This window comes from Eutrema salsugineum, unplaced genomic scaffold, assembly GCF_000478725.1.
Source record: "Eutrema salsugineum unplaced genomic scaffold, Eutsalg1_0 scaffold_11, whole genome shotgun sequence".
NCBI classification, from domain to species: Eukaryota; Viridiplantae; Streptophyta; class Magnoliopsida; order Brassicales; family Brassicaceae; genus Eutrema; species Eutrema salsugineum.
The window spans coordinates 9,311,644-9,321,923 of NW_006256901.1; the positions used below are offsets into that span (position 1 = coordinate 9,311,644).

The 10,280-nt window shown below is 42.7% G+C and overlaps 1 non-coding gene across 1 annotated transcript; it reads left to right on the forward strand.

Annotated features, from left to right (window-relative positions):
• Window positions 1-7,687: 7,687 nt before the first annotated feature.
• LOC112090098 lies at window positions 7,688-7,793 on the forward strand. The gene has a single exon (XR_002901454.1). It is a non-coding gene; the product is annotated as a small nucleolar RNA R71 (small nucleolar RNA).
• The last annotated feature ends 2,487 nt before the right edge of the window (window positions 7,794-10,280 follow it).

Consider the following 10,280-nt stretch of genomic DNA (forward strand, 5'->3'; position numbering starts at 1 on the left):
GCCTTAGTGAAAATATCAGCCAACTGGTCTTCACTTCTTGTGTAGCACGGTAACACCACACCTTCCTCAATCTTCTCACGGACCTTGTGGCAATCTATTTCAATAGACTTTGTTCTCTCATGAAACACCGAGTTTGTTGCAATGTGTATAGCAGCTTGGTTATCACAATGCATTGTAATCGGACCTTCTTGCTCAATGCCAAGGTCTTTAAGGAGCGCCTTAAGCCAGGTTAATTCACTTGTAGGCTTCCTCATTGCCCTATATTCAGCTTCTGCGGTTGAGCATGAGACCACCTTTTGCTTCTTAGTCTTCCAGGTTACAAGATTTCCACCAATGAAAGTACAATACCCACTTGTTGACTTTCTATCAACACGATCACCAGCCCAATCTGAGTCACAATATCCCACAATCTCTGTATTATTGTTCTTTCCCATCCAAATGCCTTGTCCTGGACTCCCTTTGAGGTATCTGAGAATTCTTTCCACCATACCCCAATGATACACTGTCGGAGCTTGCATATGTTGGCTTACTTGATTCACGGCGAAGCAGAGATCTGGCCTTGTGAGAGTGAGATAGATCAATTTGCCAACAAGTCGTCGATACCTAAATACATCCTTGAAGGCTTCATCTGATTTCTCCCCCTTTCGATTGACTTTGTAGCCCTCTTCAAGCGGCGTTTTGGCTGGTTTAGCTCCAAGTTTTCCTGTCTCTTTGAGAAGATCAACTGTGTATTTCCTCTGAGACAGAAAGAGACCCTCAGGAGACCTACACACCTCAATGCCAAGGAAATACTTGAGCTCGCCGAGGTCTTTAATGTCGAATACCGAGTTAAGAAAGGCTTTTGTAGACTGAATTCCCTCCTTGTCATCTCCAGAAATGATAAGATCGTCTACATAAACAAGAACAACCACCAGACCTTGAGAACTTTGGAGGGTAAACAAAGTATGATCCGAGTGAGACTTCTTGAACCCCTTTTCCATCAGAGTGGTACTAAGCTTGTTATACCAGGCTCTTGGAGATTGTTTCAATCCATATATAGCTTTCCTCAATCTCAAAACGTTACCGGGTGCAACAATATCCTCTAAGCCTGGAGGAGGGGTCATATACACTTCTTCCTGAAGTTCCCCTTGAAGGAATGCATTTTTCACATCCATTTGCCACAGATCCCACGAGAGATTAGTAGCGAGTGAGAGGACTACTCTTACAGTATGGAGCTTGGCAACCGGAGCAAACGTGTCTGTATAATCTTCTCCAAAGGTCTGAGTGAACCCTCTTGCAACCAACCGAGCCTTGTATCTCTCAATTTCACCGTTACTCTTATACTTGATAGTGAAAACCCACTTTGAGCTCACAGCTCGCTTCCCTGGTGGTAACTCGGCTTCATCCCAAGTATGGTTGCGCTCCATAGCTCCTCTCTCGTCACCTATAGCTTCAATCCACTCCTTCTTGTCTTTAGCTTCTTCATAGATTTGAGGAATTTCGTGTTCCTCAATTTTTCCCATGAACGCTTGATGATCAGAGGGCAACAAGGCAAGAGAACAAACAGCCTGAATTGGATGAGCTACAGCTTGACTATTGTAGTAGACTCTGGTGTTCTTGCTGAGCCTAGTACTTCTTCTTAATGGCTGAACAGGTTCCTCTACAATACAATTAGATGGATCCTTGATGAGCCTAGTACTTCTTCTTAATGGCTGAACAGGTTCCTCTACAACCGCCTCTCCTTGTTCTTGTGGGACTGATTCCTCTGCCTCCACTTCTAAGTCATCTGGAGTTGGCTCTTGACTCTGCTCCTCTTCTTGATTTACTTCTGAACTCAATGGTACCGGCTCAGCTTCTTCTTGAGTACTTGTAGGAACCGGCTTATGCACTTGCTTGGGCAGGACTGGGTTCCCAAGGTGATCCAGCAAGAACCGCAGACTGGTAGCGAGATCTGATGGGGAGCTTGACAGGTCTTTGAGACTCTCCCAATTCTTCTTGTCATAGTATCCCTGGTTCTCAAGAAATTTGACCTCCCTGGACACATAAGTGCGGCTATTAACAGGATCATAGCACTTGTACCCCTTCTGAGTTGTTGAATACCCAAGGAATATACACTTTATGCTCTTGGCCTCAAGTTTGTTTCTCTGTTCACCTGGAACAAACACAAAACAAACACACCCAAAAACACGTAAGTGATCTAATGAGGGTTTAGTTTTGTTAAGTACCTCAAATGGTGATGAGTCTTGTAAGACTTTTGTTGGGGTCCGGTTAATGAGATAGCATGCGGCTAAGACAGCATCTCCCCAAAAACGTTTAGGCACATTTGTATGGAACATCATCGACCTGGCCACCTCCATTAAATGTCTATTCTTCCTCTCAGCAACTCCATTTTGTTGTGGAGTGTAAGGGCAACTGGTTTGGTGTAAGATGCCATGCTTTGCTAGATGTTCTTTGAATCTTTGACTTGTATACTCACCGCCATTATCTGATCTAAGAATCTTAATCTTGGCATTAAAATGATTAGTCACATAATTTTGAAAGTTTGTGAATGCTTCAAATACACGATCTTTAGAGAGAAGTAAAGTTATCCAGGTATATTTTGATTTTTCATCAATGAAGGTCACAAAGTATTTATTACTATCCCTAGACATGCAAGGTGAAGTCCACACATCAGAATGAACCAAGTCAAAGCAATGTTCATAAATAGTAGATGATTTAGGGAAAATAACTCGACAATGTTTACCAAGAATACAAGATTCACAACTTGTGTGATCAAAAGCAACATCAGGTAACATTAATTCAAGAGCACGCGAGTGAGGGTGACCTAATCTAGCATGCCAAATAGAGTTCAAACTTGCAGAAAAACATGAATTAAAAGAGAAAGCATTTGAGTCGCTTGGTGAAGAATCCTCGAGAACATATAGATCATCTTTGGTTCCCCCTTTTCCAAGTACCTTCCCATTCTTAATATCCTGAAAGTGAACATCATTAGGACCAAATATCGCATAACAGTCTAAGTCCTTGGTAGCTCTACTAACCGATAATAAGTTAGAAGTGAACTTAGGCACAAACAATGCTTTACTATCTTTATCAAATAACTTTAGGTTACCAGTTCCTTCTATGGGAATTCCATCACCATTAGCTATCACAACATTTCCTAAAGCCGGTTTTATGTTGTTTAACAGTTCAGGGTTACTAATCATATGATGGGATGCACCTGAATCTACAACTAAAGCGGTTTTAGGTTTATTAGAGAAGAAGGTGATACCAGACTGTTTTGCGGCTAAGGCTTTGATAAGAGCCTCAAGGTCGGTCTTTCTCACAAACTCAGTCGAGACATTCATGGCACCATCTCCACCTTGTGTCAATGCACCGGCTCCTTCTTGAGCAAAGCTAGCTCTTGCATCCTTGAACTTGCTCGGCTTCAGGTGGGGATGAAGAATCCAACATTTATCTTTGATGTGGCCCTTCTTCTTGCAATGGTCACAGATCCATGGCTTCCTGTCATCGGGTTTAAAGACACCTTTGTTGGCCGAGATGAGCTCTTGCTTCTTGAAGAGACCAATAGAACCTTGCTCCTTTTGGATCCTTGCACAAACGTCTTCAAGGCTTGGGAGCTTATCCTCTCTCAAAATGTGCTTGATGAGGTCGTTGAAGATGGGGTTTAGCGTGAGAAGAAGTCCAAAGACTTTGTCTTGCTCTCGCCTTTCATTGAGAACTTTAGGATCCAAAGTGCTCGGCCTCAGCATCTCTAGCTCAGCCCACAAAGATCTGAACTTCCCAAAGTGAGCTTTGAACTCCATGTCTTCCTGGCTCAGGTCATTAATCGCCTTCTTGACTTCAAAGACTCTGCTCAGGTTTGTATCATTACCGAACACATTCTTGAGAGTTTCCCACAGAGATTTTGCTGTCTCACAGTAGGAGTAAGCTTCAAGAATCGTCGGCTCAAGGGAGTTTTGAATGATGCCAAGCACGGTCTGGTCTTCTTGGAACCAATTTGCTTCCACAGCTTTGGCTTCTTCATCCTTCTTTCCGTCTTTGGTGGCGTCTTCTTCGGGAATCTGTTCTTCTAAGACGTGATTCCAAAGCCCTCGTCCACACAACGCCGTCTTTGTGGTTCTAGACCACAACAAGTAGTTTCCTCCTTTGAGGATAACAGGAATCACCACCGGTTTTGAGATCTCGGTGTTTGCATCGTTTGAACTCATTTTGTTCTTGAGGGGTTTTGAGAAACAAGAGAATAAGAGATGAGCGAACTAGAGAATGAGAGATTTAGAGAATAAGGTTTGAAGAATAGAGAAAAGAAACTCAGGAAATCGGAACCAATCTCTCTGATACCATGTTAGAATATTTAGAGACTAAGCGGAATAAAGCGATTTGAGAGAGTGTGCAAAAGAGATGAGAGAAAGAGTTCCCAAAGTAGTGTGTTTATTCATTCTCGTCTTTGATACATATATAGAGGAGACAGAATAGAAACTAGGTTTAGCTAAGCTACAATACAAAAGAAAGTGGTTAGAGACATAAGGAAACATGTGAGTCTTGAGCATGGATCCCGAGAGATAGTGACAGCTCCAACGGTCACAAGACCAAGTGTAAACGACGCGCCAAGGGGGGACCATTGTACGGACACCAACTCTCTTCTTCCTTAAACATCACATGTGATCCCTTGAGCCTTCTCTCCTTATTAAAGGCTAACACCGATTCAAGCCCTAAAGCATAGAACCTTTCTTGACCAATACCTTTAACCGTGAGAGATGGTCGGCAGCTCCATTCTCAATGCCCTTCTTGTCTTGCACCTCCATATCAAATTCTTGAAAGAGCAGAACCCACCTCAAGAGTCTCGGTTCAGCATCCTTTTTAGTCATTAGATACCTCAAAGCTGCATGATCTGTGTACACAATAACCTTTGAACCCACAAGATAACTCCTGAACTTATCAAATGCAAAAACAATGGCCAGCATCTCCTTTTCAGTTGTTGCATATTTCTCCTGAGCAGAGTCCAAGGTCCTGCTTGCATAGTAAATTACATGCAGCTTCTTGTTTTTCTTTTAGCCCAAAACTGCTCCCTCAGCGAAATCTGAAGCATCTGTCATCACTTCAAAGGGCAGGGTCCAATCTGGTGCCTGGATTATTGGTGCACTAAAAAGTGCTTCTTTGGTCTTTAGAAATGCCTCCATGCACTCTTTGTCAAATAGAAACTCAACCTCCTTGCAAAGCAGCCTTGTTAGTGGCCGGCTATCTTAGAAAAGTCTTTGATAAACCTTCTATAGAAGTCGGCATGCCCTAAGAAGCTTGAGTATCTCCTTTTTCACCACCTCCTTGAGGTTGGGGTTAAGGCGCCTCTGGTGCTCAAAAGAAGACATGGATTGGTCCTCTAGGTGGATCCTGTGGGTGCAAATATCAGGAGAGATACTTCTAATATCGGCCAATGAGTAACCTAAAGCTCTCCTGAACTTTCTAAGCTCACTCAACAATGCATGTTCTTCATGAGCTAACAGGTTATCATTTATGATCATTGGATATGAAGAGTTAGAGCCAAGGAATGCATACATGAGCCCTGTTGGTAGAGGCTTGAGCTCAACAGGTGGTGCCTTAGACTTATCCCAATCTGCATTGTATGAATCCTCCTTGGCTGGGCCTTGTTTGGTGTTCATCTCCTCAACAGTACTGTTGCCTTGCTCATCCTCTATCCCCACGGCTTTGTACTCTTGAACTGCCCATTGGTTTGTGCTTGATTCACTGATCTCCTGAACCTCTGAACCACCATAGTGCAAGTTCAAGTAAGAACTAGTGCTCTCCTCTGGTTTTTGAGAGTTTAACAGCTTCATGAGCTCCAAAGTTTCATCCTCAAGATAGCCATGATCACCATGTTCCTTTGTTAAAGCTATCTGAAGATGATCTTTAGTGTCTAACTCTTCTAGGAGCTCATCAGCAAGCTCATCCATGGCCTCAACATAGAAGACTTGACCTTCTATAGTTGGCTTCTTCATCATTGCATTAAAATCAAACTTCAGCCTTTCAGAACCAAGTTGCAGCTCAATTATGCCTCCTTTTACATCAATGATAGCACCAGCTGTGGCAAGAAAGGGTCTGCCTAAGATAAGAGGATCAACTGGTTCCTCATCCATTTCTAGAATCACAAACTCTGTAGGCACTTCAAATCCCCCTATCTTCACTAGTAGATCCTCTAGCATTCCAACAGGCAACCTCACAGATCTATCAGCAAAAACAGGTGAGATTTTTGCTGGTTTGAAAGTTCTATACCCCAGTTTTCTTGCAATAGAGAAGGGTATTAAGCTGACTGATGCACCCAAGTCAAAAAGACATCCATCAAACATTAGTTTTCCTATAGCACAAGGGAGAGTGAAGCTCCCTAGATTAGACAGCTTCCTTGGGACTGACTTTCTCTGAATGATGGCACTACACTCATGGCTAAGCACCACCATACTTTGAAGCTCTTTAGTCTTGTTCAAGATGGCATCCTTTAAAAACTTTCCAAGCTTAGGCATCATCAGAAATGCTTCAATGAGAGGCATTGTAAGTGGGGTCTCATTAAGAGTCTTATCAAAGACAGCTCTTGCCTTATCTACAAGCTGCTTCTTAACACTGCCTGGAAATGGTAGCTTGGGTTGATAGGGAGGTGGTGGAACATAAACCTTCTCTGGTTCTGATGTCTTTTCCACCTCTTTGGCCTTCCCTTTCTTTGCTCTTTCAGCTTCTTGATCATCCCTTGGGGCTGCATCTCCACCAATTTGATCATTGTCCTCAATGATCACATTGTTATGTTCTAAACCTGGTAGCTCTTTGCCACTTCTCAAGGTGATGGCATTAGCATATTCCTTTGGATTTGGTTCTGGTTTGCCAGGTAGAATTCCTTAGCTTCTTGAAGTGGAGGCCTGATTCTGTTTCAGCTCCCTTATCTCTTGCTGCATGGATGCATACTTGGAGCCCATATCATAAAACCCAGTCTCAACCCTTTGCTGTCCTTGTAACAACTGCTGTAGCACCCCACACCAGTCTGGACCCATCTACTGCTGTTGTTGAACCCCTTGTGGCTGCTGAAACTGCTGCTGATTGAATTCAGGTGGTGCCTTGCTCTGCTGCGGCTGAGAACTGAAGTTTGTACCTTGATGTGGCTGCTGTTTCTGACCATACTGTTGTTGAGGCTGCACAAACTGTTGCTTTGGCTGAAAAGCGCTTTGAAATTGAGGCTTGGGGGAAAAGCATTGCTGGTTCTGCTGATAAGGATACACTTGATCTTGTGGGTTTGCCACATTAGTGCTCCTATAAGACAAATTGTTGTTGGCATTAAAGTTGTTGAACCTTTGGTATCTGTTTTGGTTCCCAATGTAGTTCAACTCTTTTTGGGTTAAGCCTTCTTCATTGATGTTCTCAAAGCATGGAGACTCTTCAAATTCACCAACATAATGGATTGGTTTTTGAGAAACCAGTTTCAGCTTTTTAAGTTAACTTCTCAGCTCTTTAACCTCTCTATTAAGCCTTTTCTCCGAGCTTGAACGATCTGATCGATTTGTTCTGTCATAGTCCTCACCATATGTGTCATTAGACATTGCCAGATTCTCCACAAGTTCTATAGCAGCTGTAATCTCCTTTGCCAAGAAATTACCATTGGAAGTTGTGTCTAGTTGGTTCCTGATTTTAGGTAGTGCTCCTCTATAGAGTGTGGATAGAAGAGAGGCCTCAGAACACCCATGGTGTGGACACTGATTGATGTATGTCCTGAATCGCTCCCATAATTCTCCAAAAGTCTCATTGGAGTGTTGTGTGAAGCTAGAGATTTGGTTTCTTAGCTTGGTTGTCCTGCTTGTGGAGAAGAACTTGGTGAGGAAAGCTTCTTTACATTGTTCCCAAGTTTGAATGCTTCCAACTGGTAGATTCCTCCCCATTGTCTTGCTTTTTCTCCCAAGCTGAAGGGAAACAACCTAAACTTAAAACCATCTTCTGAGACTCCATTTATCTTGGTCAAGTTGCAGACCCTATCAAACTGATCAATATGGTCTAATGGGTCCTCCATTGGCAGTCCATGAAACTTAGAGTTTTGGACCATATTAATCAGTGAAGCCTTGACCTCAAAATTATTATTTTCCACAGGTGGACAAACAATACCAGCTCTGTTCTGGTGAGCATTGGCTGTATCATTGGCTCCCACATAGATTGGTTGGTGTCCTTGACGCCTTTGAGCCTTTTGGTGTTGCTGAGCATTGGCCTGGTGCCTTTGTTGGTTCTGCGGATGTTGTGCCAGGTTCTGATGGCCCTGAGCTTGTCCCTGGTGGACATTGGCTTGCTGATTCTGCACATTACCCTGCTGAACTCCTATACCAGCTCCTTGACCGTGCCTGGAGCCTGTTGCTCTGCCTGAACCGGCTGCTCAATATCAGCGACATGATGCTCCATATCAACAGCTGGATATGTTTCCCTTGCCCGTCTATCTCTTCTTCTTCTTGGCACCAAGATATTGATGTTGTCGTTGAGAGGAAATGGTGGACCACAACTTCTAGACCTTGATCTGGTGTTCATACACCTGAAAACAAAGACAGAACTTGAAAGTAATTAGTAAACAAAAAGAAAGCACTTGATCTTAAGAAAGTATCTAAGACTAATGCTAGCACACTTTGGCAACAGCACCAATTGATAACTAAAAGGTTTTTAAGCTCTAAATGAAGGTTATCAATCCCCTAGCTGTTGCAGCATAAAGGGTTTATCAATCCAATGTCTTGTAGACACTAGAATGTAAGACAATTTCTTAACTCAAGCAGAATAATGGAGATTGTTGGTGACTAATGCTTAAAACAAGATTAAAACTAGAACAAAGACAAGTGATTAAGTAAACTAAGCAAGTAAAAGCAATTAAACAAGATGAGATGATATGAAATGATGGAAGCATGAGATTCTAGACATGATAGATGGCTAGGGTGCTTTGGTGCTAAACTAGAAATGCTAATGACAATAATGAAACATAATTCAAGTGATTTGTGATTCTAATTAAGTCTTAATCTTTCTCAAGCATCAAGACACAAATCAAGTTATTTCACATACCCAATCATCATTGGACATCAAACAACAAGAAAGCTTTAAGAATCAGTTCTAAGAGATCATTTATGCAAACAACAAAACATCATCATGTGGTTAATGCATAAACCTCTAATATAGCTCTTTCAGGAATTTCATCAAACACTTTTGGTGCATGAAAAACCCAGATTCTAGATCACAAGTGGTGTGCAAGAATCTAGCATAAAGACCAGCTATTTAGAGAAATGAAAGCATGGATCTAGCCCTAAGCACTCCTAATCTAGCACTTTAGCACCCTAACCTACATATCTAGAACCTCATTAAGGAGACTACTCACTAATCATACTAATCTCTCTTAAACCTTTGCAAGTAGAGTAGATTGGCATGATTAATGGATGGAAATGATGATAGAGAAGATAGATAAGATAGATTGCAGCTTTAAACACACAAAAGGTCTTTGATTTCTCTTGATTCAAACTCTCTAAAAACAGATATTTCTCTTCAAAGGAGTCCTTCACAAAAGAGGCAAAGAAATCAGAGAGAATAAAGCTTAAGTCTCGGAAAAAACCCTAAAACATATATATAGTAAGTAGGTCGGACCGGGTCAACCCAGGACAAACTGGGTACTGACCTGGCTTCAAATGGGTCATGTCTTAAGTGTGCGGCTTGGTCAAGTGTTTCCCATCTCGCAGGCCTGAGTCGCACACCCATGAAACTAGCTTTGTGCGCCTAAACTCCTTCAGCCTCAGCCGCATGCCTATCTCGGACTATTCAGCGAACATGTGTGCTGTTCAGGTCTTATCCTCTTCAACTCGCATAACCAAGACACATTCTGGAGAAGATATGTGTGCAAGTTGGTCTTGTTCAGCTCCAAGTCGCACACCCAACTCGCACAAGTCTGGGAGCAAGATCTTGCGAGTTAAAACCTTGTAGATTAAGCCGCATTCCCTTCTCGGTCTTAACCGCGACCATACGTGCGGTTCAGGTTCTTTTGCTCTCTAACTCGCATACTCATATAGCACAGGTATCGAAGCATGTGTGCGAGTTGGTCTCATTCACTCCCAAGTCGCAGGCCCAACTCGGTCTAAACCGCGAACATATGTGCGGTTCAGTTTATTGCTTGGCCAACCCGCATGCTTAAGTCGCACAGCTTGTGGCCTTAGCATTTTCCTGCTCGGGGGTCTTTGGTCTCACTCAGGGTTGCCTTACCCGCACATCTCCACATGCAGCTCATTTCCAGAATTTAATCTTTAAGCGCTGCGAGTTAACCA